Raw genomic sequence first — 25,885 nt, 5'->3', positions numbered from 1 at the left:
GGACGGGAATGTGGGTTGCAGAGCATCAGAGGGGGACACCAAGCAGAGAACCCCAGGCAGCACCCACTGCTCCTCGAAAGTGATCATCCTGCAGTGCACCAGCTGAGCTGGCGTGGGTGCCCAGAACTAGAATGCAGGGGTGGGGCTGTAGGCTGGGAGTGAGGTGCCTCAGCAGAGCTGCATGAAGGGACCAGGAATGGAAGAATAATAAAGAAAGCTGAGGTTAGCACTGAAATGCACTGGCAGAGCTGTTGGGGGTGGGGATTGGCAAAACAAGTGGTGCAGCAGTCAGAGCTGAAGTGCACTGGCAATATCAGGTGTAGCAGTTTCAATAAGTGGAGGATTGTTTCACCCAGAACCTTACACAGGATCTGACCCCAGGTGTGCAATGGTGAAAGGCAGGAATGTGCCACCTACATCGGGCATGGAATTGAATTTCTGGAAAAGTGAATGGGAAGGGTAAGAGGACAATGAAGTTGCTTTAAATTATTCACTTATTAAAAAGTGATTAAAATGTATTTGGCCACAATGACTTCTTTCTGTCCTTGGGTTGAATTTGGAGCATTATCTTGAATAATTTCTCCCATAACCACTGTGACCCAACCTGTCACTGTGGTGTAGTCGAGCAGGATCTGTGCACAACTGATTGCTTTGAGATACTGGTAATGATGTTAAGTGAGTTTTGGGTGTGGTGACTGGAGAACAGAAAAAGTGGTTACTGGTTTGTTATTTGCTTATTTCGGGTAAGGGAAATAGGGACAGAAAAGGAAGCAAAATAAGTAAGAGTGAAGATCAGAAGAAGCTAGATCTGCACAGTTTGCAAATTGCCCAGAAAGGCTGAGCGCCGCGAAAGTCTCTCTTAACTAAGAAGCCCCTGAGCTGAGTGCATCCCAGTTTCAGTGAACTGCAGAGGGGTGTGGCCCAGCACAAGAAAGCAGGAAAATGACTCCCAGTGAGGCAGCTACTAACCTAGAGCTGGCCAGACTGGAAGCAGAAGGTGTCAGGGTTCCTTCCCCACTCTGAACTCTAGGGTACAGATGTGGGGACCTGCATGAAAGACCCCCGAAGCTTATTCTTACCAGCTTAGGTTAAAAACTTCCCCAAGGTACAAACTTTGCCTTGGCCTTGAACAGTATGCTGCCACCACCAAGCATTTTAAAAAAAGACCAGGGAAAGAGACCACTTGGAGACATCTTCCCCCAAAATATCCTCCCAAGCCCTACACCCCCTTTCCTGGGGAAGGCTTGATAATAATCCTCACCAATTTGTACAGGTGAACACAGAGACAAACCCTTGGATCTTAAGAACAATGAAAAATCAATCAGGTTCTTAAAAGAAGAATTTTAATTAAAGAAAGGGTAAAAGAATCACCTCTGTAAAATCAGGATGGAAAATACTTTACAGGGTATTCAGATTCAAAACAGAGGATCCCCCTCTGGGCAAAACCTTAAAATTACAGAAAACAGGAATAAACCTCCCTCTTAACACAGGGACAATTCACATAAAACAAAAGATAAACTAATCCGCCTTGCCTGGCTTACCGAAACTGGTTGCAATATTGGAGACTTGGATTAGGATGGGTTGGAGAAGATGGATTTCTGTCTGGCCTCTCTCAGTCCCAAGAGAGAACAAACACGTAAACAAAGAGCACAAAACAAAAGCCTCCCCCCGCCAAGATTTGAAAGTATCTTGTCCCCTTATTGGTGGTTTGGGTCAGGTGCCAGCCAGGTTAGCTGAGCTTTTTAACCCTTCACAGGTAACAGGATGTTGCCTGTGGCCAGGAGGGATTTTATAGCACTGTATACAGAAAGGTGGTTACCCTTCCCTTTATATTTATGACAACATCAATTTCCATTTGTCTTCCCTTCTGTCATAAATATAAAGGGAAGGGTAAACACCTTTAAAATCCCTCCTGGCCAGAGGAAAAACCCTTTCACCTGTGAAGGGTTAAGAAGCTAGGATAACCTCGCTGGCACCTGACCAAAATGACCAATGAGGAGACAAGATACTTTCAAAAGCTAGGGGGAGGGAGAAACAAAGCCTCTCTGTCTGTCTGTGTGATGCTTTTGCCAGGAACAGAACCTGAATGGAGTCTTAGAACTTAGTAAGTAATCTAGCTAGAGATGTGTTAGATTCTGATTTCTTTGAATGGCTGAGAAAATAAGCTGTGTTGAATGGAATGGATATTCCTGCTTTTTCTGTCTTTTTGTAACTTAAGGTTTTGTCTAGAGGGATTCTCTATGTTTTGAATCTAATTACCCTGTAAGGTATTTACCATCCTGATTTTACAGAGGTTATTCTTTTTACTTTTTCTTCTATTAAAATTCTTCTTTTAAGAAACTGATTGCTTTTTCATTGTTCTTAAGATCCAAAGGTTTGGGTCTGTGGTCACCTATTCAAATTGGTGAGGATTTTTATCAAACCTTCCCCGGGAAAGGGGGTGTAAGATTTGGGGGGAAAGACGTTTCCAAACGGACTCTTTCCTAATAATAATAATACCGGTTAGACGTTTGGTGGTGGCAACGAAAGTCCAAGGGCAAAAGGTAAAATAGTTTGTACCTTGGGGAAGTTTTAACCTAAGCTGGTAAAAGTAAGCTTAGGAGGTTTTCATGTAGGTCCCCACATCTGTACCCTAGAGTTCAGAGTGGGGAAGGAACCTTGACAGATGTGTAATTTGCCTGGGAAAAGGCTGCTCTGGGGGAAAAAAAGGCTGCCCACTAGCAAACCCTGGACTTAAAAGACAAAGCAAATTGAGCCCCAGAAGCATGAATTGGCTGTAATGGAGTGGAAGAGGTGCACAGAGACATGTATCCTGGAGCTGGAAGTTGGGGTCCTGGTGACTGCTCCAGTGGAAACAGACCCTAAGGGCTCTGTAGCTGGAAGCTACTCTGTAGCTGTGGGGGGGGGGAGATTTTGCTGGCCAGTGAAGGGTCTGTCATAGCTGGTAGCTGTAAGCCCACAGCTGGATCAGGGTCTCATTCCTTTTTGGGGGAGACAGGAGTGTCTGCCTCAGAGGGGAGCCCAAAAAGGAATTTTGGGTATATTGCCTCCGCCATGGACAGTGTCCGAGACTCTGGCAGTAATTTCAGGAACAGGGTGTGATGTTGCACTCCATATGATTTTATGAAAATATGCTAATGAGTGTGAATATAATGTAAATGGAATATGCTTTATGCAAAAGGACTCTTGTACGGTATCATCCTGGGGGGGCAGGGATAGCTCAGTGGTTTGAGCATTTGCCTGCTAAACCCAGGGTTGTGAGTTCAATCCTTGAGGGGGCCATTTAGGGTTCTGGGGCAAAAATTGTGGATTGGTCCTGCTTTGAGCAGGGGGTTGGACTAGATGACCTCCTGAGGTCCCTTCCAACCCTGATATTCTATGATTACAAAGCTTATAATCTACTGAGTGTGGTCATCCTATTTCTATGTATGTATCATTCTTGTATCTCAGGGATCGGCAACTGTTGGCACACGGCCTGCCAGGGTAAGCCCCCTGGTGGGCCGGGCTGGTTTGTTTACCTGCCGCTTCCACAGGTTTGACCGATCACGGCTCCGACTGGCCGCAGTTCACCGTCCCAGGCCAATGGGGGCTGCGGGAAGCAGCAGCCACCACATCCCTTGGCTTGCATCTCTTCCTGCCGCGCCCATTGGCCTGGGGCGGCAAACTGCAGCCAGTGAGAGCTGCAATCGGCTGAACTTGTGGACACAGCAGATAAACAAACTGGCATGGCCCACGAGGGGGCTTCCCCTGGCGGGCCAATGCCAAAAGGTGCCGATCCCTGTTGTATCTGAAACTAGAAATATGAAATATATCTCTGAGGGCCTATTGTAATTATGCAAAGTGTGGGCCATTAGTGGTGGTTTGGAATTTTGATGGCTCCCATTAACCAGGACAGTTGGCTGTAGATGGCTCTGTTTACTTGTGAGTCTTCCTGTATACCTGTGTACTGGCAAGTGGGTAATGAAGTCTTACAGTGACATGTGTTCATGTCACCTGAACTGGAATCCATCTTTAACCTGGTGCTTTCCATTTAGAAGGAGGGGTGGGAACCCAGAGAAGGACAAAGGATTCCATCCTTGTGCAAAAGATATATAAGGGGGTGGAACAGAACAAAGATGGCTGCAGTCATGAGAAATCCCCTAGCTCCCACATGAGCTGAAACAAAGACTGTACCAGGGGAAAGGATTGTGCCCAGACTAGGAAGGTGTCCAGTCTGTGATAGAAGCTTACTGAAATATCTCTGAGGGTGAGATTTTATCTGTATTCAGTTTTCTTACTGTAGTAGGCTTAGACTTGAGTGTTTTATTTTATTTTGCTTGGTAATTCACTGTGTTCTGTCTGTTATTACTTGGAACCACTTAAATCCTACTTTTTGTATTTAATAAAATAACTTTTTACTTATTCATTAACTCAGAGTATGTATTAATACCTGGGGGGGGGGAACAGCTGTGCATATCTCTCTATCAGTGTTATACAGGGTGAACAATTTATGAATTTACCCTCTATAAGCTTTATACAGGGTAAAACGGATTTATTTGGGGTTTGGACCCCAGTGGGAGCTGGGTACCTGAGTGTTGGAGACAGGAACACTTCTTAAGCTGTTTTCAGTAAAGCCTGCAGCTTTTGGGGGATGTGGTTCAGCCCTGTGTCTGTGTTTGTAGCAGGCTAGTGTGTCTGGCACAACCAGGCCGGGCACTGAAGTCCCAACCTGGCAGGGAAAACGGGCTTAGACGTAGTCTAGGCACATCAGGTGGCAGTCCCAAAGAGGGTTTCTGTGCTCCCATAACCACATTATGGGGCGTGTGTGTTTGTTGCTCCAAGCCCTACCATCTGGAGGGCTTTGTGATCAGGCACCAAGATAACAAGAAGCAACTTTAATTTAAAAACTGTGAATTACAAATTACTGATATTTCATAGCACATTTGTGTAGAAAGGGGAGGGGTCAATCTGTAGCCAGAAGGATGTAACACTTGCCCCTTAGGTATAGCTGGGAGAGCCAACACAGCTTACCTGCAGCTGTGGTTTTGTTAGAGTCCAGTGATAGCCTCCTGAACTGCAGCAACAAAACATTCACAAATGGGTGGGTCCATTTGCAAAGTTTGCACTTTTCAATTCAGTGCATGTTGGCACCTCGCAGTGCCTGCATGGCAACCCACAAAAATCAGGGGGTTCCCTCTGGGTGTAATCATGTGCCCATGGACAATGGATTGCAGGACCAGGACCTTAATGGGTGCACTTGAGGATTAGCCCTGGTCTTCCAAATCTATTATTTGATTGGCCGGCCAGTGTACTGGTTGACATCAGATAATCCCTATGTACAACCACCTTCCAGGTGAAGGGGCAGATTGAGCTGGTAGAAAAATTTCAGCTGAAATATTTTCCCATCAGTAATTTCAGCGACATTTTCCCATTTTTCCAATCTGAAATAAAAACTTTTGTTCTGACTCAACTTTTCAAACCAAAACGAAATTTCAAAAGGGGATTTTTTCCCATGAAATTTTAATGGGGGGGGAAGGAAACGTGTAGTTTCCTGACAACTCTAAGTGAGGTCTAACATCACTCATGGCATCACCTTATTTACATAACTGCAGCTGCTGTGCTTGATATTTTATGAGCAAACCTACAAACAAAGGCCCAGATCCTGAAAGGTATTTAGGTACCTAACTCCCTTTGTCATCCAAATATGATTGAGGATCTGGGCCAAAAGTGTGCAAAAGTGTTGGAAAGAACCCTCCTCCCCGCCAACTATTCATTTCCTCTTTGAAATGTAAGCGATACTGAAGTAGAGTGTATTACAGTAATTTCTAGGGCATGTATCCTGAAATGGAGTCTTGATTAGAGGAGACAGAACAGTGGGATCACTTTAATGTAAGTTGACTATAAAATGTTCCATTTATCCAAAGCATAAGACTTGACTTTGCTGGTTTGAGTCGTCTCTTGTCTCCAGTAGAGAGCTATGTGTGTCTACAGAGGGATCCCATCCAGGCTGCTCAAAGTATAAGGCTGCTGCTCCATTGATTATGACTTTGTCTGCACATACCACTTGCACTGGATTTAAGAAAATCATTTTAGAAACTGATGTTGTTAAATCAGAGCAATCCCCCTCTGAAATCACTTTGCAAGTGCCCTTTATTGAATTAACTTAAGTCAACTTCAGAGTACTCTCCGCAGACCTTTGCACAAATTGAACTTCATCAGATTCTAAACTGATTTAACTTTTGTGTGTAGACAAGTTGTGCTTCCTTAAAAGCACGACACCTCCATAGAGCTGTTCCCACTCCCTCCCATCTCTAGCATTTAGGACTCATCAATAATCACTGAAGCCTGATCTTAACGTTAGGTACCCGGCATACCCCCATTAACTTCAAGGGGACTACTTATAGTTAAGAGCGTGCTGAAGTGCTATGCTAGATTGGGGCCTTAGATACCACAGTGACAACTGCTGTGTAAAAATCTAAGCAGAACAGAGAGAGCGCCAGCAAGAAGTTGATAGGATGCTAAGAGCTGCTCAACAAAGGCACATTGCAAAAAGCGTTAAAGGTGGTTGGCTGAATATTCATCCCAGTACATTCATAGATACAACTGGGTGTGCCGCTCAACATCTACATAGAACTTTTTAAAAGTACTTTGGAGTGATTACAAACCAGTGGCTAGAGGTGGGGGGGAAATGTGATAAAAAAGAAATGAGTTGAAATATGTGGCTTTGACTTAAATTTCTCATTTTTCAAAAAAATGGTAAATGAAAACTTTTGGTACTTTCTGATTTTTTTTTTAAATTGATTATTTTGTTTACTTTTTTGGAGGGAAAAATCCCATTTAAAAGTTTAAAAAAAAGAGTGAAAGAAACAGTGTGGCAGGGGGACAGTTTCTTTCACTTTTTAACCTTTTTCCACTGGAAAAGAAAAAGATGAAAGGTTTTTAAAAGGGAGAGAAAGTGGGTTTTTCTCCCGCTGGAATGAAAGGAATTTTTTTTTAAATGGATTTTTAAAAAATTGAAAATTTTCATCGCCATTTGTAAACATTCATGAAAGGTTTTGAATGAAATCGAAAAAAATCATTGCCTTCGAAACTTTATGCAACTTTATACTTCTTTTTCATCCAACTCTGCCAGTGATACCACGCACATAAACAGGAAACTGGGATTGAAAAGGACAGCACTGTTTGCAAACTATGTCTTCTGATCCAGCACTATTGAAGTCGATGGGAATTTTTCCATTGAGTTGAATGGGCTCAGGATCCAGCGACACTGGACATTAGGGAAACTTGAATGCCCATCGTCATGTCAAAAAGATCATGTTTTATACTATAAAGTAAAGGGGGGGGGGGGTTCAGTTATTGGTTTGTGTAAGCGTAGATGTGCCTACAGGAATCCTTCGTTTCCAGAAGGATCTACTCCCCCAGTCAACAAACCAAAGAATAGGACACCCCAGTTGAACACACTTACTTAGATTGGCCATGCCAGTCTAGGGATGGTGTAGATCAGTGCTTCTCAAGCTATCGGATGTGGGGGACCGGCAATTTTTTTTTCCAATATGCGCGCAGACTGGCAGCCGATGGCTCGCGGACCAGCACCCTTCCTCGGACCACCACTTTGAGTAACACTGGTGTAGATAATACTTAGTTCTGCCATGAGTGCAGGGGATTGGACTCGATGGCCTCTCGAGGGCCCTTCCAGTCCTATGATTCTATGATCTCATTGGGTGTGTTGTGCTCATTTGCATATAAGGATTCTAATGCTAGTGGCAAGACCATTTCCTGGTAACACATGGAACACTGTATTTGCCCCCCTCATCCCCCAGTCTGTGTTTGCATCTCCCCACTGTTCAATCACTTTTAAATGGGATCGTACTGCCTGTAATTGAATTGTATTAATTTTTAATTAGTTTAATTGATTCTGATTGTCTCAGTGATTGCAGTGGCAGCTTTTTGTCAGAAGTTCATTGTATTATTGTGTATTCTGAGGGCACGTAAGGGGTTAATGAAAGGTTATATGTGTTAATAGGAAACTCAAAAACCAAAAGAGCGAGAAACCAAAACCTACAGAAGAAACCAATGACGAATAACGGCAAACAATTTATTTGACTTGAAACACGTTGTAAAGGACAATAATTGTTTTAAATAGAAAGCTGTTGAATTATAGTTGGGAGTAATTGAAACTCACCGAAATATTGAATAAAACATTAGATATTTTAAACGATGTTATCTTTACAATTATCTCTGGGAATAATTGCAGGGAAGCCCATGAACTGTTGTGAGAGAGTGTGTCACCCAGGGCCCATTGTCTTTGGCAGTCGTTAATGTTGAGTGTTTAATGGGGAGCTATTTATAAGTAAGTGGCAGATCCTATTTGTTTGTCTCTAATGTAGCAGTTCATGAGCAAATGCCAATCCTACTAGGTTTCAGAGTAACAGCCATGTTAGTCTGTATTCGCAAAAAGAAAAGGAGTACTTGTTGCACCTTAGAGACTAACCAATTTATTTGAGCATAAGCTTTCGTGAGCTACAGCTCACTTCATCGGATGCATACTGTGGAAAGTATAGAAGATCTTTTTATACACACAAAGCATGAAAAAATACCTCCCCCCACCCCACTCTCCTGCTGGTAATAGCTTAACAGAAAGGGGACCAGGAAGTTGTCTGAGCCAGTAGCTGACTCTCTAGCTGGCTGCTACTATGGACCTTGTCCCATGTGCCTGACTCCAGAGCCCTTCTTGCCTGTTCCTGGTTCCTGCCCTTCTTATCCCAGAACCCCATCTGTTCCTGGTTCCTGCTTTCCTGCCTTGCTCCAGATATCTGCTCCTGCACCCTGATACTGACTCCGACTTCAACCCCGGCTTCTCACCTGACTCAGTCTCCAGCTCTGACCCTGACTCGATCTTTGATCTTTGGCTTGACTGCTAACTCTGCCCCTGATACTGGTTGCAATTCCATGCTCCTGACTTTAGCCATTAGACCTGACAGCCCATGCCCTGGACCCTACATGGTCAGACCGATGTGCCATCTCTTAGGATGCATTCAGTGTAGTAAATATTAATTGCTGCTTTCCAGCAAGTACAGCTGGTTGAAAATGAGGAATGTTTTTCACCAACACAGAATTCAAAATTTTTCTCACCGCCAAAATTCACAATTTTTCATGAAAAAATGTCAGGGAAATTAGCAAAGTTTGAACTGCCTTTATCAGCTTAATGACTCCAAACAAATTTCTCCTGTAACAGAATTTGCACAGGGCACACTTTATAATGCACGCGCAGCTCTGATCAAAGCACAGTTCCAGGCATCGGTGGGTATTTTCATTGCCAGAAGGAGAAGGGTTTTAATAATCCTGTGGGCTGCCAAAACTTTGGAGCAGTCTGTTCCTTCATCATCTTTGAATAACATCCTGCCAGAGTTTCAAGCTGAATAATACAAGCATAATTATTGCATTAGACTTGATGACTGTTGAAGGAACAGTGGTGGAGCGTGCATGCTGGCTTTTCACCTATAGAAACCTTTCCTCAGATTCCAATTAGTTCACAAGCAAAAATTAGCTTGGCAAGGTCCCTAATTGCCCTGGTCAAATTTGCAAAAATGCACACACAGAAAAAGAAAACAAATGAGCAAGGAGGATTTCAAGTTTTGCCTGGTTCTTCAGAACTAAGCTCCCCGGAAAAGCTCTGAAACAGGTTATCAAGTCTACAGCAGTACTGCATTTTGCATGGACCCAATCAGGGCAACAGGGGTGTCACAGAGGCTAAAATAGAGAGGTGACAGTTATCAGGATGGAAGATGTGGAGAATCTGAATTAGGGTTTTAACTGTAAGATTAGAAAGAAAAGGAGAGATCTTGGAAGTCTTTTGGAGAAAGAAGCAGCTGAGACTGGCACAGTGATTCACAACCTATTTACCATTGTGGGCCACATAATGCAGCTCTCTCTGTGTTATGTGGGCCGCATCCACACAATATCTATACTACCTATATGGCCCTGAGTATGTCACAAGGGCTGCAGTTGTGTGCTGACTGGGCCCCACCCAGCCCACGGGCTGCATGTTGAGAACCACTGGACTAGCATAAACCACACCAGTTTGCAAACAGGCTGTTAACATCCCTGAAGGGTCTCTTACTGAAGGGATGATTTCTTCCCAAATGATTCTCTGTTCTGGTACGGTAACATCTAACAGCATCATATGCTGGGCACCTGGACTCCTTTTGCTTTTTTCTTGAAGGACAGAAGGGGGATTTCATTTCCTACGTACGACTTACTAAATAGTTTCTGTTCCACAGGTGAGCTGTGGGAGTAGATCAGAGAAGGGAGAGGGGACAGCAGGGGAGCTTCTGTGATGCTGCAGGGCAGGTCTGAACTGTGGAGTGGAGCCGAGGGGGAGCTGCAAACGCACTGGAGTTCTTGTCATGGTGCAAATCATATCCAAGCAGGAAGCAGATTGCCAGGGGGGCGAGGTAGAGGAGACAGGAAATCTGCATCTTAACTCTGAGTGGAGGAGCATGCATTTTTATTTGTAGTTCAATGACACATTAAGCTGCTCCCCTATTTAATTCAAGGACGATCCTTGTAACGGGTTCTGCTGGGAATAAAGTGCCTGGACTGAACTCCTGGGGGTCTCTTCTTGTTCTGAGCACTGCTTTGTTGTATGAGCTATTAAACAAGGGACATGATTTGTTGTGGTCAAACAAAGGCCCATGCATGTTGGATTGTGCCCTTCATCTACCCCACCCTGTGATTGCTATTAAATCATCGACACATTCCTCTTCAGTTCTCGGGGTTTGCTAGCAATTAAATGAAGATTAAAAAGAAAAATGCAGCAGCTACAGCTCAGGCCATGTAGAAGCAGAAAAGCTGAAAAACAAAACAAACAAACAAAAATCCCCACCCCGTATGCAGCCATCCAAACAAAAGTGCAGAGCCATCAAAAGGCACCATGTTGTTAATGGAGAGGAGGCATGGGCTGACATGGGAAGATCAAGTGCTTCACACAAAGGCAGTCAGGATAGAGAAGGAAGAAACAGGCTTTATGGAGCCTGCCCACGAGCTGCCAAGAAAGTCCTATTTTACAGCCCAAGGGGGGGAAGCATCCTCTGCAGAGACAGCTGCTCCTTTCCTACTTCTTCACTACTCATAACAATCAGGGCTTAAATTCAGCTGGAGCTGTCCAGAGCAGAGCTGCAGTAAATATTTTCAACGCCCCTGGAGTTTGCATAGCATGTTGCGGGGGGTGGGGGGATGGGGGGATGGGACGGGACGGGATGGGACGGGACAGGGAGGCATCTCTATTAGCATACAGAATGGAGAACAGAGATTCCAAGGCAAGAACCACACTGAACTCTGGGACCAGAAAAGCAGGGAAGCACTGCATGATGGGGGATCTCTGTTCCAGATGTTAATGAACCCACACCTGCACACACCCAGCTCAGTAGTTATCAGACCAATTCTAGTAATAAATCCCTTATTGTAGTATCCAAAATACTGAAGTATTGTAGTATCCAAAATACTGAAGCTGCCTAATTGCATTGTAAGCTCCCTGGAAGGAACACCACCCGTAGCCAGGAATGATCAGTTCCTATTGTCTAGCCTGAACAAAACGACTTTGGTATACTCCCTTGAGCCATCAGTTTACCCATAAACAAATCTAGTGTTCTCCTTTGAACCACTGTTGTTTCCCTACAGAAAACCCCTACCCATGCTCAAGTAAGTATTCTGATGCTGAATTCAAAATCTGCATCAGTTCCATTGGGACTTCATCTTCTCCTGACTGATCGTGCTGGGGGCTCTGCTTGTCTCCAGCACTCCGGACCCTCAGGTACCACCACAACCTGAGAACCCCGCCCGGTTCAAGCTTCACAGAGTGGTGAGAACTCAGCTTTCTCTCTCTCTGTTGATGGTTTTCTTTTCTACTCTAGGTATAGCTTTCTAACCCTGACTTGTGTGATCAGGAATAGTTTTCTAAACCTGACTTTTGTAATCAAATTTAAGCTAGATTTAATATTGTAACCGTTTTGTTTGTTTGGCTCTCCTTGTATAGTTATTACCTGGCAATAAATAACTTTTATGGTTAGTGTGGTTGCTTTCCTTCCTCCTTCCCTTTCTTTTGTGTTTTTGGCTTCCCCATTTGCTCTGCAGCAACGCTTCTTTTACCTAAGCTAAAGATCCCTGTAGTGCCCAAAAATCCTGTGAGGTCTGCTCATCAAGTGGGTTACTACCAGAACAATTGTAACGTGAAAGTGGGGACAGGGATGTGCTGAACCTGTGGCATGGGAGGGTGGCAGCTTGGAAGTGCTGCTTGACCCAGTCTGCTGAGTCCAGGGGCATATAAGGGGTCAGCTTGGGAGTGCTGATTGACCTGGTCTGCTCAGATGCAGTCTGTTAGTGGGGGGGGGAGGAGGTGTTCATCTGATTCTGGGGCTGGAGGAACCCAGCCCTGGGGAACCTAGGTCCTGCCAGATAGCTCCATTGGGAGGGAACTTGCAGAAGGGAGAAGTAGAGCTCCGTATGAAAACACAAGCAGAACATTGATAGAATTACAGAACCCCTCACCCCCCAGAAGAGTAACCCTAATAAATGAGCATACCTCAAAGTAACGGGAAAATCTGGTAACATTTGTCCTGGGGACATTGCTAGTTTCTCCGAGAGTCTAGTTCACTGGAGCCCTGTTCTCTGCCAGGGACTCAAGGCTCTGCTGTAACATAAATTGCTATTAATAATAATAACAATAATAATGAACATCTAGATTCATATGATATGAGAAGCAAACATGCACAACTCCTGTAAAGGAAAATCACGTCCTTCTAATCTATTAGAAGTCTTTGAGCATGTAAGCACAATAGTGGCTAAAGGAGAACCAGGTGACAATTTATTTAGACTTTCAGTAAGCCTCTGGTAAAATCCCCACAAGAGTTTATTATCTCTCTCTCGGGGAGTGACAGGCAAAGCATTGTCATGGATCAGAAACTAATATAAGAAGCTCTCAGAGTATTCAGCTGCTATAGCAGCACACTTACGGGTCTGCGGCTCTGCTTCTGTAGCGCCAAAGCATAGATGCTTCCTACACCGATGGCAAGGGTTTTCCCCTCGCGGTAGCGAATCCAGCTCTCCAAGAGAGGGCAACTAGGTCAGTGGGAGAATTCTTCATCGATCTAGCCACATCTACAACAGCAGTGGGGTGTCCAACAAACTATGGTGCAATAATGCACGGTGTGTATGTGTGTGGGTGGGTGCATGTAAATTGTAAGCACAGGTGAGAAAGGAGAGATACACTCACTAAAGACATCTAGACATCGTGAAGAGCAATTAAACAGATTTAAAATTCTGCCCACAAGTATACATATCAGGAAATACAAACAGAAGGAGCACAAGAGCCAACAGGTTTCACTTGGCTCCTGCCACTTCATCAGGGCTAATTAAAGTGTTCTCCCCTAAGTCCTTACAGAGATCAACTATGACAGCAAATAACTTCAAGTGAGATGCACTAGGCTGAATGGAGAAGAAACAATTTGACTGCAGAAAACCTGCATCCCCAATTCAAGTCCCAGTACACCCAATAGAGAACACTGAAGGCCAGGAGAAGAATAACAGGGAAACTCTTTAGTTAATCTGTCCCTGTGCTATTTGTAATATGTCAGATGATTAAGGCAGAAAGAATTTCAAACACCAACTATAATGAACCTGTCATCGTTTGCCATGTACATTTCGCTCTGCCTGGCCAGAGAAACTAGTCTGGTCAGTTTCACTGTCTGGATCCAGTTTTCAAAAGGTCACAGCATAACCGTGAGCATGCACTTTTTGCCTGATATGTACACACACAAGCAGAGCCTGGGCATGCACACAGCTGTCTGCATGTGAGAGATGGGCCTGTGTCCTTTCGAATGCACACTGAACGGGAAGCTTGTTTTCTAGCCACTGTCAGCGTCCTGCTCTCATGCATTAACACAGTGCTGCTGTGGTTGGGTTTCCAGTGCTTTGAGGGAAGGTTTGCAGGATACTGTCAACTTGAAAAAAAATCACGTTTCTGATCATGTAATTGAAGACTGTATCATAAGGCACATACATAAAGGGGGGGCCAAACTAAAGTTGCACAGAAACCTTAATCCTGGGATTGCCTAATTTTGACAGTTTGACTTTGCCATGTTAATAATGTTCTTTTAACACAGGTTTTAAAAAAAAATTCACAGGTTAGGACAATAGTAAATTGTCAGCTTCCCTTTAAACAATTTTATGGATCATTAAGAACCCAACAGGAGGCCCTCAGAACTGGCTACATTATCATTTACCGGTAGTCAAGAGTTTCTAACCTGAGGTTCCACCTCATCCAGAAAAAAGCATTATTCACAGTAACTAGACCAACGCCCACACCAAAAGATCCTCAGAATAAAGTCAGGCTTGAAATCGAGATCTGCATTTTGCATCTTGGGCTCATTTTTAATATTCACCCAGGATTGTAATTTCTGAGCCGATGCTTCCTCTAGGTGAGCTAGATAAGCTGCTTTCCAGTATAATGTTTTGGCATGGAAATATATGTGATTGCTCACATGGACCTCAACAAAATGACAGCACATTCAAATAAATAAAACATGTTCCTTGACAAAAATCATTTAAAACATGCTTACTTTATCAGTAGAATAACTGTGCATTGACCTGAGTATCACATTCTCACTTAGGTCTACCGTCAAGAACAAAAGGAATAAGCATAATCTCTGGCATTTCTAGATAGTGCCTTTTACCCCAAATAACTAATGGGCCTCTGAGGCTTCAGAGACTCAATGGGACAAATCACCCAGGAGCCAACTATCCTGTACTCACACCTTTTGGTGAATACAGATACATTCATTTGAACATGCAGAATGCAAAATTTGCATATACACAAGTTCTAATTCACCTGCATCTGTCTATGGTACTTATATGACCCCTCACAGTCTTTCTTGTATTTAACTTCACCACACCCCTGTGAGGTAGGGAAGTCCTATTATTCCCATTTTACAGACAGAGACCTAGGCACAGAGTAGGTAAGGACCAGATTTTCAAAGAACTCAGCAGCCAATTGTCAGAAGAGCTCAGACCCCTGCTGAGCTGTTTTGACAATCTAGCCCTAAGTGAGTTGCCCAAGGTCACACAAGAAGCCTGTACTGGATCAGGGAACCTTAGTTATCCCAAGTCCCCGGCTAGTACCCAAACCACAGAGCCATCCTAACAATGAGGCGCGGGGGGAGAGGAGTATATTTTCATGTGCTCTTTAGTAGCCACCTTTAAAAAGGTTTCAGAGTAACAGCCGTGTTAGTCTGTATTCGCAAAAAGAAAAGGAGGACTTGTGGCACCTTAGAGACTAACCAATTTATTAGAGCATAAGCTTTCGTGAGCTACAGCTCACTTCTTCAGATGCATATCGTGGAAACTGCAGCAGGCTTTATATATACACAGAGAATATGAAACAATACCTATTCCCACCCCACTGTCCTGCTGGTAATAGCTTATCTAAAGTGATTTCCAGCACAAATCCAGGTTTTCTCACCCTCCACCCCCCCACACAAATTCACTCTCCTGCTGGTGATAGCCCATCCAAAGTGATAACTCTTTACACAATGTGCATGACAATTAAGCTGGGCTATTTCCTGCATAAATCCAGGTTCTCACATCCCCCCCACCCCCATACACACACAAACTCACTCTCCTGCTGGTAATAGCTCATCCAAACTGACCACTCTTCAAAAATGTGGCTTTATGTCTGTAGGTACCATTCATCCAGAGCTAACCACAAAGTGCTAATGTCAAAAGAAGAGAAATTGTGTTCCCCAAAGCTGATTTATTAAGAATGATTTGTGAGTACAATGAAAGGAGATGTGGGATCCACCTTTCCTCCTCCATTAAAATCTCTGGAAAATCCAAAGAAATGCAGGGAAAGCAAGAGAAATGAAAATAGAGTTCCCCTTAACTCTGAGACATCTTCAATTTTTTTCCCTTGTGTGAAAGTCCCTGTGTAGGGAGGGCTTAATCCACGAAGCATCTAACGTGATAAATCAATTATGAAATAGAAACCTCGATTACAGGCTGTCAGCTTAATTATTTGACAAGTTAATTAATCTCCTAAGCAACCGCAGTACTGCTGTTTCCTTGGTAAATGGTGGAAATCAGCTTTGGCAGATCCCGCAGGTCTTGGCAATATAGTATCAATAAAACTCCTGAGAACTACAGATAATAGGCATTAAATGAGGTCAATCTACCTCCATGGGAGCAACTAGAACTGCTACTTGCCTGAAGGTGTTTTTATTGCTAATTATTTTGCTGCAACTAATTACAATCTGTTTTTGCCTGTTATTTGTTGCTTACTGGTCAAGAGGTACCTTCCCTTCCCTTCCAAAAAGATATTGAATCATGATACTAAAGGACAGACGCTCCTGACATGTTAGAACAATGGTGTTGTCATTCTTGTCCCTCAACAGACAACCCAATTACAGTTGCCACAATAATTGATGCTGATGTTTCCAGCCAGAAAGATGGACACATGTTATTACCCCCATCAATCTTGTTCCACATGATGTCTTGTCTGTCTGGTTTCTCCTACTGCCATGGCAAATTGACTCGAAGTACTCCAAGCTGTCTGTTTGAGTTCCTGAGAATACCCTGTAACAGAGAGAAAAGGGCATCAAACAGGGCCCAGGGAGAAAAGCGAGTCAGGAAAAGAGCTCATGCTCTTTTTGGAAACCTGTTTTTTGTTGCCCAGGCAGGATCCGTGCCAAACTTCCTTCCTTGCATACCTGAGTCACACGTCAGGTCTGATGGACCATTCCAGTTTTCTGATGGCATAACTACATTGATTCCAATGCCTACTCACTTGCACTGCACCTGTGCATATTAGTATTTATTTATTTATCTGGATTATCACGGTACTCAGCTGTAAGTGACCCTGATGCATACATACCACTGTTTGCACTTGTACATGAATACCGACATGGTATTCACACACATATGGCAAGTGGTGCCAGCTCTCGTGATTTTGTCATGAGTCTCATCATAATTTTTGTTTTCCTTAAGGCCCCAGCTGCTGGACTCAGTTGGATATGTGATGACTTCAGCCTTCATTCTTAAAGAAAAAGTAAGTTTCTAGCCCACGTGGCTGTGGAGAAAGCTTTAAAATCTGGCCCCAGTGCACCCGAAAGGCTCAAAAAGCAAGAGGCAAATAAAGAGAACCCCAAATCTCTCATTTCTACATCATCTCATGATTATAAAGCCACTCTCATGATTTTTGGAGAGCCTGATTCATGATTTTTGAACATTTGGGGTTGGCCATACTGCATACCTGTATAGTCCTCTGGTGCATGCCTTTCCAGTTACATAAGCTAATCGTTATTTTGACCTGATTTATGCTAACATGATTCCTACCTAAATGACACCTGCATCTGTTTCACATCCATCCAGAAGTGATTTTTATATGAACAGTCAAATCACAAAGCTCCTGGTTTATATCTCTACATCAGTGCCCCATGACTGACTCGGTAACAGGGGCACCATGTCATGCCATTTCAATGGGTGGTTTTTATCACAACCGTGCTCATCTCCTTTGTGGGGCCTCTTACAGTTGGGGAACTGAAACCCAGAGAGGCTATGTGACATCCCACGGTCACACAGGTAGTCTATGATGGAATAGGGACTCCGAACTAGGTCTCCCACATCCCAGGGCAGCACATCAACCACTGGGGCATCCTTCCTCCTGGTTCATATGTCTACAGGCACCTCATTCTCCTGCACACCTGAAAAGGCACCTGATTTCCACCAGTCAACTGCTTTGTCCAATAAATGCAAAGAAAGACGTCGTCTTCGGTTAGTGAGAAGAATAGGATTAGCCTGGCTGTGTCATCACGTGTTCTACTGAAAAAAGAAAAAGAAAAAGTGAAGCCACTTAAAATACAGTGTTTGTCACAGCTGTATTATTCCTGTAATGAATAAGCACTAAAGATGCTATTGTGGATGCAATTATCATGCCATGGTGTGAATAAAGTGCATTAGATGGACAATTGTATTTCATGGAAATGTATGCAATGGTACAAAAGTATTACAGGACATTAATATGTATTAATACAAAGCAAAATACCCGACTGGAGCTGGTTTACATAGATTTGAAGAGCAGGCAGTGAAAAGAAGTGTTTGGGTTTGGTTACATGGACTGGGGTGGGGAGGGGAAAGGGGACAATCCAAAATGAAGAGGTGAAACATCAAAGCAGTAATGACAAAATCTGCTGTCCAGTCAAGCTGAAAATACTTGTTACTTTTCTCTTTAATGGTCAGATTTTTATTAAGAGCCAGTGATTGCTCTTGACAATCCTGATATATTAGTATTGTCCAATCCCCTCTAAATTGTATTTAAAAGCTTTGTGTTTATTAATAATAATAATCATAAAAAACAGACAGTTCTCCCCAAGGTAGCTACTTGGCAGGAAGCATCTCATTTGCCTCCGTGTCTCCAAGACACAGAATCAGAGGAACTGCTGTCATGCTTGTGGTTGTCAAGATGTGCTTATCCAAGTGTAAAATACTCAAACAATTCATTCATTAATATAATATCACTTCACAGTGTTAAGAGAGCTGTTCAAATTCCCCAAATGGCACAAACTCAAGCAGTAGGTGCTCACCCAACCCCCCCGGCCTCTTGGAACCGTGTTTGTTCGCTGCCACAATATTAATTTTAATGTTTAGGATAATGCCAAGTGAAACATTCTCTGGATGTGTAGACAGATACAGATGTAGAATTTCTTGCTAGCTAGCCAACTAAAGGCTTAGGGAGGATGCAGTTAAGGTTGAACAGACCTGTCAATTTCCTGTGCATAAAACATTGCTAGCACTCTGTTTATTAAAAATAATATTAAACTCTGCAAAGACTGGAAATTAAAACTAAATTGATGGGGGAGGGGGAACAACCCCAAAGTCTGAAATTTGGAGTTAAAGGTCTACAGATAACCCTCTCTCTGCCCCATGCCCCACTCTCATGTGCACTGGTCTAGATTGACACCAATGAATTATTTGCCTTCTTTGTGGAGGAGTAGGGAAGGCAACTTGTAAGGCGTTCTCATGGCTAGCACTGCTTGAGCTGACGGTATGGGGTTCAGTGATCCTGCAGGCCCAGATCCTCAGAGGCATTTAGGCTTCTAACTTCCCTAGACCTCAGTGATTAAGGGGCTTGCAAGAGATCTGGTTTATTCTCTGTCTGTCTGATTCCAACTGCCTGAATAACAAGAGCTTCTCAGTACCCTTCACAGACTCTCTGTTGAGGAAGCTGAGCCCTTAAAGGCACAGTCCCCAATACCTTACAGTGGGTAGCCCAATACAGATCTGGTTATATGTGGATAGTGGGGTCTCGGGCCCATATAGGGAGGGAGAATGATATGATTGTGGGGATGTTTCCACACCTCAAGATGAACAGAAGCAAAGAGAGTGGCAGGTGTTCGGGGACAATGTATAAATGGTGGGATTTGAAGACACTGGGATATATTCTCCAGCACAATCTGGCCCCTTTGCAATGCACAGGGAGAAAAACAAAGTGGCCAGGTGGAGATTTCCCCTAGCACTGGGGGATGCTCTGAGTGTAAACCTAGCAGCCAAGCTCCTGCACCAAATGTCCCACCCCATTGTAGGCAGCATGTCAGGGATGGGCTGGTGTATGGCCACAAAGCGCTACTACCCAGTCCTTCAATGATGTAAGTTACAAAAGCCCTTAGGCTACTCCAGTTAGCATCAGGGCCAGCTCAGCACAGGATCAAAGAGCTTGTTTGTTCCCCCCAGACGCACCCCTTCATGCGGAGTGGGTGCAGGGCAGAAGTGAAACCCAGCATTGTCTAAGAGCACAGGGAAATGTGTGAACGGCACAGCAAAAAACTGAGCAAGCAAAGGAATTTCCTCCTGGGCTTTAAGGGGTCTGTACATACATAGCAAGTTTGATTGTATGAGCCTGAAGACAGCTCCCAGTTGCCAATACTGCCTACCCCTCAATTTAGAGATCCTTGTCAAAGTGATAATAGAATAATAATAGTAGTAATAACAATAATAATCATTAATAATCAAGAGAGACACCTATTGCTTTTACAATCTTTGGATACAAATTTGGGACAAAAGGATTTTGCTGGTAAACTGGTCTCGGTGGAACAGTAATTTAGGGCTGTGAACACTGAAATTGACTGACTCTGATCTCCCTTGTCATGCTTATGTAGCTCCACTTACTACAGTGGAGTTATTCCTGATTCACACCAGTCTGAGACCTGAGTTACACCCATATAACTACAAACTGGGCAGCTCAATCTCCTGAACTTGCAGTAATGGTTAATTCCTCGCAGGCAATGCTGTGCAGAGGGGTAATGAAAGACAGCACTTCTTCAGATTTTAAGGACTTAATGATCTCTCTTTATCCTTGTGCCCCTTTTTTCACCCACAGTGTTGCAGGCGTAAGTAATGGAAGGTGTCATTCTGCACTAGCATTTATTTGTGGGGGTAGCCAATGTCATTCAGATGTTAATGACACTCACACAACAGCAGCTGGGTCGTGGGGGAGTCAGACAGCTAAATGATGTCTGTTGCGCTTGTGCCTGCAAATTTCCAGCACAAAAAACAAGAGGTCTGGTTTTAAAAATCATTCCTTAAACACAAATACTTGGGAAACAGCATCTGGGGCTCAGTCCCCTTGGCGTTGCTCGCACACGGCAAAGGAGACAGAGCTGCCACCGTGGGGCAGCTGGCGAACCACCTTGTGTAGGGAAAACCCTGGCTGGTGTAAAGCTAGCATTCTTGGCTGTGTGCTACATGCTTCTGGCCCCACCCCTTGAGCATTCTAGGGACAGAGGGCTTTTTAAAGCAGCTGTTCGACATGGCTCAAATTAGAACAGTGGCAACAACTCCCACCTGCCAGTCAGATCGGGGCAGAAAGGCTCCTATGCCCTCTCACCCTCCTTAGATGTACTGTACCAAGCAGAGCTCAGGTGCACTTGAATAGCTGGCCTGATTTCCAGCCCGCCTTCAGCCTGTGAGCATGGGCTGAACACACCTTTTGCACACTCTCCTCTATTATATATGCATAAGGGGCTGAGGTCCAAGGCTAGAATTTGCACAGGCAAAACTGATTTCAACCAAAGGACTTTTCCAGTGAAGACCCTCTCAGCTGTGCAGGTGGGTGCCAGTGTAAACACAAAGCTCTGTGTACCCAAGTGGAGGCCTCCTTGTGAAAATCAGGAACTACAAGTAGCAAGTTAAGTGGACCCAGTCTCCTTACTTAAACTGGAGGGACTGTTATTGGTACTTTTTGCAAATAAAATGCTGAGAAAGGCCTTGAAATTGAGTCTTGTATTCAGGTCAGCAGAGCCAACTGGATTCTAAGCGATAGCTAAAGATTTGGCATTAATAGAGTGGAGGCCACCGGGTCACAGGGAAAAGTGCACCAGCTGTGATTATGACAGTAGTAACTGCCTCGCAAAAGGATCTGGGTATATCTAGAATGAAGCAGACCAGGATGACTATTTTCCAAGAGACATTAAGAATTCACCTCATTTCAGCTGTAGCAAAGAGCTACTCAATCCTTCCAACAAAACCACATGCAACTGGAAAAAGAAAGTGATGGAGAAGGAGGCTGAAGTTTACATTCTCTACCTGCTGAAGCAAGGGTTCACAACACTGTCTGACTAAAATGGGGCAAAACGATAATTCGGTGTATAGTTCACAGGGAATAAACTCATCAGAGACAAAGAAGGGGCTTCTCTCTCATAGGGAATAAGTCATCAGAAATAAAGGACTTTCTCTCTCTCTCCGCTGACCTTGTCGGGCAACAAAGTAGAGCAGATCCACTGCACAATGTAATTAATAATGAACACCTAATATATAGTTAGCACCTTTCATCCAAAAGGCTTCATACATAAACTATTATATAACCCTCTCCTACCCCCTAGAGAAATTCAGTAGCCTCTGAGGTGGAGGATGGATAGTAACCAACAAACACACAGAGCAACAGGGAGAGGAGAAGGTATGCCCACAGACTCTGAATCAAGTCCCTGTGCTTATGGAAACTCCTCTGGAATCTTTAAGATCAAAGCAGCACGGGCATGAACTCAGCTTTCGCAGTCTCACCTGGAAATTTTGCAAATGATGGAGCCGAAATCACTTCTTCTTCCTGGGTTTTTATTCACACTGCTCCCAGAGCTCCAGTGACATCCAAATCAGTGTATTGAGTTCTGAGCTGTTCAAGCGTTTGTGTATATTATTTGTGAGAATGGAATGCTTTCTCTCTCACGTAACGGAATATACGTAAAAGTGAGTTTTGCGGAGGTTGTTCCTTTGCTTGGTGCTTCTGATATAATCATTGCTTCAAAACAATTTTGATGTGTTATTGCCAGAGGTATTATAAAATAAGGAGACATTATCCTTCATGTTGTAGCTCGTTTCTCTGCTGAATAAACTGAGTGGGTTTTTTTCTTTATTGATTCTCATTTTGGAAAGCACTAAATTAACTGGGTATTGTAGAACACGAGCCCAAATTCAAACTTGCTGTAACTCTCTTGGAATCAATGGACTTCCACCAGGAGTGGTTGGCCCACTGAGGCTGGGCTTTAGTTGGCTGTGCTTTTATGATTATTTTATGACCTTGTTGGCAGGCATGTTAAAAGTGTTATCAACACATAACCAAGAGTGGAGCTCCAGCTACCATCATCTTGAGCTACAAGAGCAGGATTCCTTGAGCTTATCCCTTGCTCCCTTGATGAGTATGGGATGGGGTCAATGTGGACACAGCATGCCCATGATTATTGCTAAAAAGCCCGGGACGCTTTGTACCTTGCATTGACTCCGTAAGAGACATTAGGAACAAAATAAGTCTGGGAAATATGGCCTGGGGTCGAGAAAAGGGCATACAGGGTCTTGGAGATGCCCCACTCCCACCCAAAAGAAATGCCTCAGTACAACTTGTAGAATTTGGGCCTGGAAAATTTATAATACACGTTTTGATCTCCTCAAGGACCAGAACCTGCAGTGAGCAAAATCAATCACCTAAAGCCACACTAAGGCATTATGCCTGTTTATAGTGTTGCTATCCCCTGTTCCACAAATGCTGTACATCACACCCCAGAGGTGGCTGCATTTCAATGGAAGCTAAATAATCCCTATATATATGCAGGCAAGAAATTGCCATGGGGTATTTCAGGGTGAAAAGCACTACAGAAATGTGAGATAGCTAATGACACAGCTTCGGCTACTGATTGGCAATCTTAACATGTGCTTGATATAAATCAAATTTCAGTGGCTCTTTAAATGAGCGTAGCAGCAGAGACTATGGATTGGACGTATTTCTATTTGGCTCACATGACAAAGCACAGTGTTGTGACTTTGGCACCATCACAGCTTAACGCGCTGACAGTGTGCAGTGGGGAATGCCACCTCACCTAGTCAGGCAATTGTATCCCATATTCACACAGCGTCGCAGGGTGACGGTGTGTCACAACCTTGCGATGAAATGTCGTGATGCTGGGAGACACCAAATACACTCAGGACCATTGACATCTATTCATTCCATTCCAGTTCTTATCCTGGGCTCATCATGGTGATAGCTACATGTCTGTACGCTGGAATTCCAGGACATGGAGGAGAACTATACAAATGAGGGTTCACCTCTTGATGTTCTATTGATGTTGGGGTAGGTGTGGTTATCGTAGACGCCCACATGGCACAAGATGCCCCTCGATGGCCATCCTTTAATGCGCATCCTGTAATCGTTCCTATTTATCCTGCCGATGTGCCGCTCCTCTCCTGTTGCCTGTCATTCAACGCAATGTGCCCCTTAAGGTCTACGATTTTTATTTCTCAGTAGTTTATTGCCATAATGGAGATTGGTTTGTTTCCTCCACTTACTTCCTCAGCTAATGGCCCAACAGCCGGAGTCACCTGCGACCTTGCAGCACACCGATGCTGTATTCGGAGATGAAACAATTTGTACTTAACCCAATTTGCTTCTAACCTAGGGCACTGCTGCTGCCAGCCTGGTAAACTGTTAAAGCCCATCTTGTCCGCTTTGTTTGCCAACTCATATATCAGTCTGTCAGCGCCTGCTGATGACACACAGGTTGCACTCTCTGCCTAGGGAAGGGGGAAATAATGGATTTGAGCCAGTCAAATCTCCCAGCTCTCTGTATTTGGCTGGAGCCCCACAATTCTGACTAGCCAGTGAGAAAGGGCCTAAGGACAGGGTGGTGCTAGAAGGTGAATACATTTTCAAACTGGGGGGCAGGGCTTCCTTCGTACATCTTTTGGGGGGAGTAAAGGGAGCCTCGCAGCTATTACTGAGTTGTGAACATGACCATTATATTGCATTTCAGTTTTAGTTCACTATATCTAACTGAAATGCGAGAAAACAGGCTGGAAATGAAATAGAACTGGTACAATACGAGACACTGAGGATGAGCACAAATAATTCTAAGCCAAGGGACCAACAGGGAACTGGGAGAATGAAGTGTAACAGGAGGAGACCGGATGTTTGTTTCCTTATTCAAACTCTCTTATGATTTCATTTCTGCGAGTGTTGATTAAAAAGACAATAATAATGCCCGGTACTGAATATTGTGACTTCCCCATGCAGTTCTGCCAGTGCACCTCACCAGCCCAGCCTTCCCTTGTTATCCTTCTGCAGAGACTGTGAACCCTACCAGATCATGGCACAGTTTGGAAAATGTGACAAAGGTCCGAGATGAGATGGCCACACTCATCTTTACTTGTGACCCAAAGGGATTTGAACTTGCTGTGCGGGGAGCCCAGTTGTAGTTGGGCTGGGGTTCAGATTCAGGATTGCGCTGCACAACTTGATGTGATGATGCAACATTGTGATGCGTGATCTGAAGAGTCCAGGCTCCGGGGATGAAAGCACCGGATTCAAGGGAAAGCCAGTCTTCTCCGCAAGTTCTAATTACAGCAGGACCTTGCAGTCAATGGAGCTCTGCAAGTTTCCACCAGAGGAGGATCTGGCCAAGGGTCTCAGAACACCAACGGGGTGGAGTAGGAATGTACTGGACCCAGATCCACCTAACCCTCACACACAAAGTTCTGACAGCTATCAGTGTGTGTGCTGGGCATGCCAGCCAAGTTATAAACTCATAGCTCCCAGCAGCTGTCAACCCCTCTGTTCCTTTGCCCTGTGTAACGCTAACCTTGAGCCATGATCCCATAGTCTGAAGTAGTTACCTCAGACACATGGTGCCCCTCCTTCTCTCTGGGTTCTGCTCTGGCAGCCGGTGGCCATCAGCCAGTGATCAGCTTTGTGCCACACTGCTTGCTGCTCCCTCCCAAATGTGGGGGTCCATGTCCAAGGATCCCACCCTCATCAGCACTGGGCAGCAATTCTTCCGGAGCAGCAAGATATGGTGATGAGACATAATAGTGTGATACTTTCCCGCCACAGGGGCATGTCTCTTGAATTCACACCTGCCCCCCATGAACTGGACACTTACGTTTGGATTAACCTTGCTGAGTCAGATGGCGTTTCATCTTCCGATAAGCTCTTTGCCCAGCTCTAAATTAAATCAGGGGCTAAAGAGGTGAAAGGGCCAACACGCTAGTCTACTGCTTGTGTTTGCCCTGCTTAAATCAAGTAACACTAGATACATAGAACGCAACACCTTGGAGAGTGAAGGTTCTGGCACATCTAATTCATCTGCAAACCAGCTGAGACAATACTCTGGCATCTGTGCTACCTTTGGTCTCCTATCCTCTGACCCCCGCCCCAGGTAGACTCTTGAGTATCACAAGTCCTTTATCTGGCATCTTCTCTCCCATCCCTTTATATTTTGCTAGTCACTTGACATCCTTCAGGAGGACAAGACCAGTAATTGGCTTTGCTGCGGGAAGAACCTCAAAGATAAATGTCTTGTGTGCAATAACTTCCTTTCTTTTC

The sequence above is a fragment of the Lepidochelys kempii genome, chromosome 10 (genome assembly GCF_965140285.1).
Source record: "Lepidochelys kempii isolate rLepKem1 chromosome 10, rLepKem1.hap1, whole genome shotgun sequence".
In the NCBI taxonomy this organism is placed as follows: domain Eukaryota; kingdom Metazoa; phylum Chordata; order Testudines; family Cheloniidae; genus Lepidochelys; species Lepidochelys kempii.
This window is presented reverse-complemented; position numbering follows the sequence as displayed.